Here is a 10750-nt window from a genome sequence, read left to right on the forward strand (position 1 = left end):
CATTCAAGGGCCATTTTCTCAAAAGTGGGGTTACAAGTTTATCAACTTTCAAAGCAGAATTACTTTCCCATTGTTCCTCAACTATAGTGTATGATATACCATTTTCTTGCTCTGAGTCTCTACTTTTATCTCATGTAAAAAACGCCATGGAAAATGTTGCTACATAAGACCAAATTGAGCCGGTCGGTCACATATGCTTGGCCTGTACCTGAGCCATACATTGTGTTTGATTGGAAACCATAAACTCACCTATGGAAGTCTTGCGAAACCATTAACTTATATATGGCCTTATGCAAACAATATGGAAACACATGTCTAACATAAAAGGAACGTTCTATTTGCTGGATCTCTACCACCCTTCATAAAGACTATATGTACAGTGCCTTCAGAAAGTATTCACACCCCTTGACTTGTTCCTCATTTTCTTGTGTTACAAATTGGGATTCAAATGGATTTAATTGTCCTTTTTTTGTCAACAATCTACACAAAATACTCTAATGTCAAAGTGGAAGAAATATTACGTAATGATGAAAAATAAAACACTAAAATCTTGATTAGATACAGTTGAAGTCGGAAGTTAGGTTGGACTCACTTAGGTTGGAGTCATTAAAACTCTTTTTTTTCAACCACTCCACAAATTTCTTGTTAACAAACTATAGTTTTGGCAGATCGGTTAGGACATCTACTTTGTGCATGACACAAGTAGTTTTTCCAACAATTGTTTACAGACAGATTATTTCACTTATAATTCACTGTATCACAATTCCAGTGGGTCAGAAGTTTACATACACTAAGTTGACTGTGCCTTTAAACAGCTTGGAAAATTCCAGAAAATGATGTCATGGCTTTAGAAGCTTCTGATAGGCTAATTGACATCATTTGAGTCAATTGGAGGTGTACCTGTGGATGTATTTCAAGGACTACCTTCAAACTCAGTGCCTCTTTGCTTGACATCATGGGAAAATCAGCCAAGACCTCAGAAAAACAATTGTTGACCTCCACAAGTCTGGTTCATCCTTGAGAGCAATTTCCAAACGCCTGAAGGTACCACATTCATCTGTACAAACAATAGTATGCAAGTATAAACACCATGGGACCACGCAGCCATCATACCGCTCAGGAAGGAGACACGTTCTGTCTCCTAGAGAAGAAAGTACTTTGGTGTGAAAAGTGCAAATCAATCCCAGAACAACAGCAAAGGACCTTGATAAGATGCTGGAAACAGGTACAAAAGTATCTATATCCACAGTAAAACGAGTCCTATATCAACATAACCTGAAAGGCCGCTCAGCAAGGAAGAAGCCACTGCTCCAAAACCGCCATAAAAAAGCCAGACTATGATTTGCAACTGCACATGGGGACAAAAAATCGTACTTTTTGGAGAAATGTCCTCTGGTCTTATGAAACATAAATATAACTGTTTGGCCATAATGACCATCGTTATGTTTGGAGGAAAAAGTGGAAGGCTTGCAAGCTGAAGAACACCATCCAAACCGTGAAGCACGGGGGTGGCAGCATCATGCTGTGGGGGTGCTTTGCTGCAGGAGGGACTGGTGCACTTCACAAAATAGATGGCATCATGAGGAAGAAAAATGATGTGGACATATTTTGAAGCAACATCTCAAGACAAGTCAAGAAGTTAAAGCTTGGTCGCAAATGGGTCTTCCAAATGGACAATGACCCCAAGCATACTTCCAAAGTTGTGGCAAAATGGCTTAAGGATAACAAAGTAAAGGTATTGGAGTGGCCATCACAAAGCCCTGACCTCAGTCCTATAGAACATTTGTGGGCAGAACTGAAAAACCTGACTCAGTTACACCAGCTCTGTCAGGAGGAATGGGCCAAAATTCACCCAACTTATTGTGGGAAGCTTGTGGAGGGCTACCTGAACGTTTGACCCAAGTTAAACAATTTAAAGGCAATGCTACCAAATACTAATTAAGTGTATGTAAACTTCTGACCCACTGAGAATGTGATGAAAGAAATAAAAGCTGAAATAAATCATTCTCTCTACAATTATTCTGATATTTCACATTCTTAAAATAAAGTGGTGATCCTAACTGACCTAAGACAGGGAATTTTTACTAGGATTAAATGTCAGGAATTGTGAAAAACTGAGTTTAAATGTATTTGGCTAAGGTGTATATAAACTTCCGACTTCAACTGTAAGTATTCAACCCCCTGAGTCAACACACCTTTGGCAGCGATTATAGCTGTAAATCATTTTGGGTGAGCCTCTAAGAGCTTTGCACACCTGGATTGTACAATATTTGCCCGTTATTCTTTTTAAACTAGTCAAGCTCTGTCAAGTTGATTGTTGATCATTGCATTTTGAAGTCTAGCCATAGATTTTTCAAGCCGATTTATGGGTGGAATGCCAAGAGTGTGCAAAGCTGTCCTCTGTAGCTCAGCTGGTAGAGCATGGCGCTTGTAATGCCAAGGTAGTGGGTTCGATCCCCGGGATCACCCATACACAAAAAAGAAATGTATGCACGCATGACTGTAAGTCGCTTTGGATAAAAGCGTCTGCTAAATAGCATATTAATATTATTAAGTCAAAACTGTAACTAGGACACTCAGGAAAATGCAATGTTGCCTTGGTAAACAACTGAAAGGTGAATTTGTCTCCCTGTGTCAGTTAGAAAGCAGACTGAACCTGGTTTTCCTCTAGGATTTTGGCTTTGCTTAGCTCTAGTCCGTCTCTTTTTATATATACAGTACCAGTCAAAGGTTTGGACACACCTACTCATTCAAGGCTTTTTCTTTATTTTTTTCTATTTTCTACATTGTGGAATAATAGTGAAGACATCAAAACTATGAAGTAACACATAAGGAATCATGTAGTAACCAAAAACGTGTTAAACAAATCCAAATATATTTTATATTTGAGATTCTTCAAATAGCCACCCTTTGCCTTGATGACAGCTTTGCACACTCTTGGTATTCTCTCAACCAGCTTCATGAGAAGTGCTTTTCCAACAGTCTTGAAGGAATTCCTACATAAGCTGAGCACTTGTTGGCTGCTTTTCCTCTACTCTGCGGTCCAACTCATCCCAAACAATCTCAATTGGGTTGAGGTCGGGTGATTGTGGAGGCCAGGTCATCTGATGCAGCACTCCATCACTCTCCTTGGTCAAATAGCCCTTACTCAGCATGGAGGTGTGTTTTGGGTAATTGTCCTGTTGAAAAACAAATGATAGTCCCACTAAGCGCAAACGAGATGGAATGGTGTATTGCTGCAGAATGCTGTGATAGCCATGCTGGTTAAGTGTGCCTTGAATTCTAAATAAATCACAGACAGTGTCACCAGCAAAGCAGCCCCACACCATCACACCTCCTCCTCCATGCTTCACGGTGGGAACCACACATACAGAGATCATCCATTCACATTTCACTCATTTAGCAGACACTCTTATCCAGAGCGACTTACAGGAGCAATTAGGGTTAAGTGCCTTGCTCAAGGGCACATCGACAGATTTTTCACCTAGTCGGCTTGGGGATTAGAACCAGCGACGTTTCGGTTACTGGCACAATGCTCTTAACCACTAAGCTACCTGCCGCCCCACCAACTCTGCGTCTCACAAAGACACAGCGGTTGGAACCACAAATAGGTGCCCTTCTTTGCGAGGCATTGGAAAACCTCCCTTGTCTTTGTGGTTGAATCTGTGCTTGAAATTCAATACTCGACTGAGGGACCTTACAGATAATTGCATGTGTGGGGTACAGAGTTGGGGTAATCATTCAAAAATCATGTGAACCACTATTATTGCACACAGAGTGAATCCATGCAACTTATTATGTGACTTGGTAAGCACATTTTTACTCTTGAACGTATTTAGGGTTTCCATAACAAAGGGGTTGAATACTTATTGACTCAAGGCATTTCAGCTTACATTTTTAAAATTCATTTCTAAAATGTTCTAACAACAAAAGGCCACTTTGACATTGTGGGGTATTGTGTGTAGATCAGTGGCACAGGCTGAATTTAATATATTTTTAATTCAGCCTGAACACTACAACATTTTGAAAAAGTAAAGGGTTGTGAATACTTTTTGAAGGCACTCTATATTCTTTAGAGGTCATTCTATTTAATTTTTTTGTCTGGGTCTGCTTTGAAATTAAATGAACCTGCAGAACATCTAGAACATATTTTACACGTTCACATTTTTTCTCTCCCTCTTTTAATTTCGATCCGAACGTGTGAGTCAAATTCAGAGGTGGTCCCTGAGGATCTGAAATGCCATTAGAACAGTATTATAAAAATATTATTGACCTTTGCGATACTGTGCTACTGGATGTCCAGCATCGGCCTTCACTGGGTTTTTAAGACAGAATATTATTAACATATGCCAGTCTTAATAAATGTTCTGTGTCACTTTATGAAAAAGTTTAAGTACAACTATATAGTTTTTATGACCCTGTAAAGGTGAAAGCAGCACATATTAAGTTTTTCATGCACCGTGAACTTTTGGAGGTGAGCTGCAATAGGTTACGTAATTAATTTCTACTCGCTGCAAACCCGGAGCTATATATTTTCTCCTTTTCCCTCTTATTTATTCCCTCTTCGTGGCATGATAGGGTTTTCAGGAGGTTTTAGTGTGTGTGTGTGTGTGTCTCGCTTGAAGATGGTGCTGCCCTGAGGCCACTAGATCCCCACTGCTGCCACCAAATGTAGTAGCAGTGTGTACCACAGGCAGTGGTGGCTGCTAAGGGGAGGACGGCTCATAATAATGTCTGGAACGAAGTAAATGGAATGGCATCAAACACATGGAAACCATATGTTTGATGTTTACAGTGTATGTTTACATTGTTTTTGTTTGTTCTGTATGTGTAAAAGTTCTCATTTGACTGTCATTGACCAAAACATTGCATTTTTTCTTTGATATTTGTTTGTTTTCTTTTCGGTCCTTGGAAATCAAATATGGATCAAAGACTGAGAACTAGTGTTCCAAACACCAGGCCAAAACTGGCTGACATTGATCTGGGACCAGTAGGAGGTCAGTAGCTTCAGGCTAGGTATTGCTCTGTACGTATCAAGAAGTAGGAAACGGCTGACATATTTTGTTTTCCCCTAGGATACGTACTATGCCCAATTCCAAATAGAATTGGCTGGAGCAAAACCCTGCACCCACACTGGCCCTCACCAGTTAAGATTACTCACCCCTGGGTTAGGGAATACCAGTCACATTCTCCAATACCATGTTCGTCTGTCTACAAGTCAATGAGAATATTGACACTGGTCTTCAGAGGCAGACACTGGTAAAATGGGGTTACATACTTACTACAAAGTCAGTAAACTCAGAGGATATATTTAACCTGACGTCAGTTGTTATAACCGCATACGACAAGCGTTGTTATGTCTGACTTTATGACAGGCGTACCGTGTTACCAATGCTTTAGAAAACAATGATGTTGTTGGTGTCACATACAAGGGATTTTGGAAGCCACTATGACATGGCTTAGTTTTCTCTGAACACTGAAGTAAGAAACACAGTTAAATACAAATTCAAATGGGATATGCCGTTCAAGTAGTGCACATATTAAGCTTAACTGCTTGTTGAAGACACGCATCTTGATAATTTCAGGAGTAGTTATTAAAACCTGCCTGACATCTGCTTTGTGTGTGAAAAACTGGATATCGTTTTGTTCTGCTTCCTGTGATAATTGGTTCCAGGCTTTTTTAATCTTTATCTCTCCTTTCCCACAAATGTTTCCCACAATTCTTTCTTCACAAGCAAGACTAACATGTTATCCGCAAGGTCTTTTAATTAGTGTAACGATCTCTCAATTCACAAATGTTTAGAAGCGATTAAAATATATTGTGCTTTACAACTAATCTGTCAACACACAATTTTTCTATCCTATGCTTAAAGTTAGTCTGGGTAATCACTGTGTCCTGTTTCACACAAGATATCGCTACTAAATATCTTAATGCAAAATATATATATAATAAAACAGTACCTGACTGAATGAACAAAACTGCTCTGTACTGTATCATATTGAAATATATTGTATTCTACTGTACTGTACCATATGATATTGTATGTCTCCACATATATATCTTCTATTAACTGGCTCTTATGAAATGAAATAAAGGTTGCATCACACAGTCTAACTGTACCTTTTCTCCTACTGTGTGTGTTTTCAGTAGGCGCTAAAGGCTTTCTTCTCTGTCACCAGCGATACCCCGCCGCGACTTTCATTTGGCTCACAGTGTGTATCACTTGTTAATTAGATAAGCATACACACACAACATGGCTATTGTTTTGTATGGGTCACTATTCCTGGATAAAGGCACCACCACTATGACGCGAAAACAGACTTTATCATTCAGCTAGACACAAATTACCACCATCTTTGAAGTTTACTTTGCAACATTTTATCAGCCCTCCCGCTGCTATGGAGTAATGTTAATGTTGTTGGTCTTCTGAAACGCAAATGTTTTTTCATCATGCAAAATTAAACGTCTTGTCAATTATTTGCTTTCTTTCAGGAGTGGACTCAGGTGAACTGTATCGTATAACTATTGAAAACGTCACTTCTTCTAACAACCTCTAACTAGACTAGTTTCTGGCCTATCTGGTCATGGTTGGTCATGTTTAGACCTGCATGTGTAACAAAGGTGGTTCGGTGAACCGCGCTTTCATGATGAGTTACATTGCCTAAGATCTGAAGACTTGGGTTAGCTCCCTGAGTTAATTAATCCCTAGGCTTTAGTTCAAAGGGCTAATACAGTCTTGTGGTGCACATGAGACCTGGGTTTGAACCCCAGTTAGTCACATTGGTTCTATGACTCAGATGGTTCTCTACGTGGAGGAGGTCAAAGGGGGGTGAAATGTAACAGAGGTCGTTCGGTGGACCACACTTGCATGATGAGTAACCTTGTCTGAAACCTGAAGACTTGCGTTAGCTCCCCAAGCTAATGTCCAGGTCTTAGCTCAGCAAGCTAACACAACAAACCCACAGATACTTATGCTTCAGTACAAATATTTTCCCTCTCCTTCTCCATTTTTACCCCATGGATAAAAACAAATGGATTGAAAACCTGAACTACAATAGGCCTATCATCCAACATATCGTACACCTCTCAGGTGTTAAAAGCATTGTAGGAGAGCACCATTGTTACGTCTACGTGCTCCTGGCATGTCGATGTCAAAGCTGGAGGAGCAATTGAGAGCAGGCCTCTGTTTGAAAAGTATAAGGAGCGGAAGGGTGTGTGTGCATGTGTGTGTGTGTGTCTGGAGAGGGAGAGGCAAAGTGACATTTGAGGGGCACTTTACAGAACCGGCGGCAGCCAGAGATCTTCGGTATCACCTAAAGAGCCTTTGTCAGTCATTGGAAAGCTGTCACCTTTCAAGGGGCCCGATACAGCAGGGGACTGGCTGACAGGTAGGAATTAATGAGAGGTGTATGACGGTGGACCCCGGCGCTGTTATAGTATGTCTGCGTGTGTATGTGTGTAGAATGAGTGAGGCCCTTTGTCTTAAGAGGATGGGTCCCCTTCAGGGATAGAGCCATCGATCTGATGCAGGAAGAGGAGGAAGGAGGAAGAGAAAATACATGTTTTCTTTAGAAAAGGGAGGAACACGTTTCCCTTCTGAAAATGTCTTCCAAATATATACAACAGAGACCAATTAAGGAAAATCAAAGAAGGATAATTTAAACTTTCAATTTGCAAAAGCACATCCGAAAGTCCCATACATTTAAGATATATATAGTTTAATTGTACAGGTGTGTTCCAGGAGTAAGTGTCAAGTTCAGTCAATTTAAGGAATCAATAAAAATCAAGTTAATTCCCTGAATTTAATTATTGACATTTGATTTGACCCTAATCTTGATGTGTTGGGTTCACCCATGCCAGAATACAACTAAAGCAACCCCTATATAATGTACCCCGGAATGTATTGCAAATGGGGTCAAGGAGTTAACCATCCATTCAAGTCAAGAAGTTCCAAGCATTCCAATTCAAACACTGTCCATACCATATCATCAGAGTCTTCATTACGTCACTTCTTTGTGTTAGTTCAAGTGCTTCACATCAATGTAATATACACAAGATGACGTTAGCTGCTTCAGCCACTATTCCAGCACTGTGCTGAAATGACTTGAGCTCACTGCCACACAGTCCCACTGACTTGATATGTGAACATAAAGCAATCAAGAGAGTTGCTCTCACCTCCGCTCACAGTGCCATCCAGACTAAATAAGACTGAGTGCAATTCATGCTGGAACAACTGAATAAACACCTCAAACACAATGGCAAATTCCAAGGCTTATTTGTGTGTGTGTGTGTGTGTGATGTCTGTGTGTGTGCGTGTGTGTGCATGCGTGTGGTTGTATGTGTGTGTGTCTGATTGTCTGCTTGTGCATGTGCTTGTGTGTGCATGTGCTTGTGTGAGTGCCGAGCATATGTGCCTGTGTGTTTGTGTGTTGATGTAATAATCTGTGTTCTCCTCCATATTACACAGTTCTCCATCGCAGTAAATGAGTTCTGTCAATGTTCCTGCATCTCAATTACAGCTGGGAGACAATAGGCAGCAGTGGCGGAGGATGTCAGAGAAAAAAAAGGGGGGAGGGGTGGAAGGAGGGGGTGGGGGTGTGTTTTGTCACTGCCGCCACCACGTCAAAGCCACCGTGTTTATAATCTGACTGCGCTCACACTCTCACTCATGTAAAACCTGGTTTCACCATCACTGTGTAAAAGATGTAGAAACTCCTCCCCCACATCCAGTCTAAAGCATTTTAGTCAAAAACTCTTATTTTTGTCTTTGATAATAGCTCTATTGACGCAGAATCATTCCCAAGGGATGGCAATTTTTAAACATAATCTTTGTTTACTCAACCCTACTAGCTGAGATCACACATGTTATTCAGAAAAATTGAAGCAGCAACCTGGTAAGCCAATCTGCTATTCTTACAATGCCCTAAACCAGTGTTCCTTAACCTTTTTGTGCCAGGGCCTGGCATGATATACGATGCTTCCTCCTTTGGGGACCACTTACATGAAAACTAACACTTGAGAACTGTCCTTATCAGTGTCAACTAACCATGGGTTAGGCCCTAAACCATTCTGTGTTATGTTAGTTATATGTGTAGCCTTGCTTGTCATTTTGAGATACGACAATGACCCAAATCGTATTACTTTTCACATTCTGCCATATCCTAGGCCCTCTGCTACTTCACACACAACCTCATAAAAGCAGCTACCCACATCTGGGGTGATAGAAGGAAAAAATGTCCTCAAAATAAAAGAAACATCATTTTTCCACACTGCCTTTTGAAATGTTCCCTGCCAGTCAGCAACTTCTCAAGACCAACAAACAGGACTAAAATTCAAAAACAGTGAATGATCGAAAAGGACAGACTCGGTAGCTAAGTGGAAAAGGGGAGGAGAGAGGAGGGGTGATGGTTGAAAGAAAGGAAATAAACTCATCCAGAGAGATGTTGATTTAAATAAGTTAACCTCGCTGTTTGTCTATTTTCAGCGGGGCTGACTAGACGAGGCCCCAAAGAAACAGATATTTTTTTTTTTTTTTAGTTTATCAGCTTGGCACCTGCTCCAGAACATTCTTGATGAAGCAAAGGTTGTCTTCATTAGGCGCATTAATATTCATGACGCATGGTAATTTTGACACAGAAAAGGTCTCGGTAACCTTTTCGCGTGTGAGAATTTTTTACTTCTCAAGGAAATTATAGTCCGGCAATGACTTAATTAATGCCTGCTTTCTTGGCCGGGCTTGAGGACCTGTCAGTTTGGCACTGCGTGGGCTGTCAGACAACGCCGAAGGCTCGAGGCGAGAAGGATTGAGAGAGAGGAGAGGAGGTGGAGGAGGCGAGGGGGATAGACAGACGACGGGTATACACATCTTTGCCCGCAGAACAAGGCCATGCATTTTTACCTCAACTGATGTATTTACCATTGCTTACTCTCTCACTTTCTCTCTCTCTTCTCTTTTTCTCTCTTCCTCTCACTATGTTTCTCATGACTCTCCCTTTTCCAGGTTTCTTTTCATCCTTCTCTGTCTTTCTGACCTTCACCAAGTTAATGCTTTCCAAGCGAGCTTGAAAGAAGAGTTAACCAAATAAACATTTTGGAACAACCATCACATTATCATGTCTACATTTTAGAGAAAGGAGAACATTGGAAAACATATTTTGATAAACACTATGCCATGTGTTCAGTTATTCTATCATTTCTGCAGGTCAGGTACACAGATAGCTATTGATCTGGTACCATGGTGGAGTATTGATCATAACTAAATGTTCTGGTGGTCAATTTATAATAATTGTAGGCTATACACTGAGTGTACAAAACATTAGGAACACCTTCCTAATATTGAGTTGCACCCCCTTTTGCCCTCAGAACAGCCTCAATTAGTTGGGGCATGAACTCTACAAGGTGTCGAAAGCGTTCCACAGGCATGCTGGCCCATGTTGATTCCAATGCTTCCCACAGTTGTGTCAAGTTGGCTGGTGGACCATTCGTGATACACACAAAAAACTGTTGATCGTGAAAAACCCAGCAGCATTGCAGTTCTTGACACACAATCAAACCGGTGTGCCTGGCACCTATTACCATACCCAGTTCAAAGGTACTTAAATATTTTGTCTTGCCCATTCACCCTCTGAATGGCACACATACACAATCCATGTCTCAATTGTCTCAAGGCTTTAAAATCATTATTTAACCTGTCTCCTCCCCTTAATCTACACTGATTGAAGTGGATTTAACAGGTGACATCAATATGGG

The sequence above is a fragment of the Coregonus clupeaformis genome, chromosome 17 (genome assembly GCF_020615455.1).
Source record: "Coregonus clupeaformis isolate EN_2021a chromosome 17, ASM2061545v1, whole genome shotgun sequence".
Classification (NCBI taxonomy): domain Eukaryota; kingdom Metazoa; phylum Chordata; class Actinopteri; order Salmoniformes; family Salmonidae; genus Coregonus; species Coregonus clupeaformis.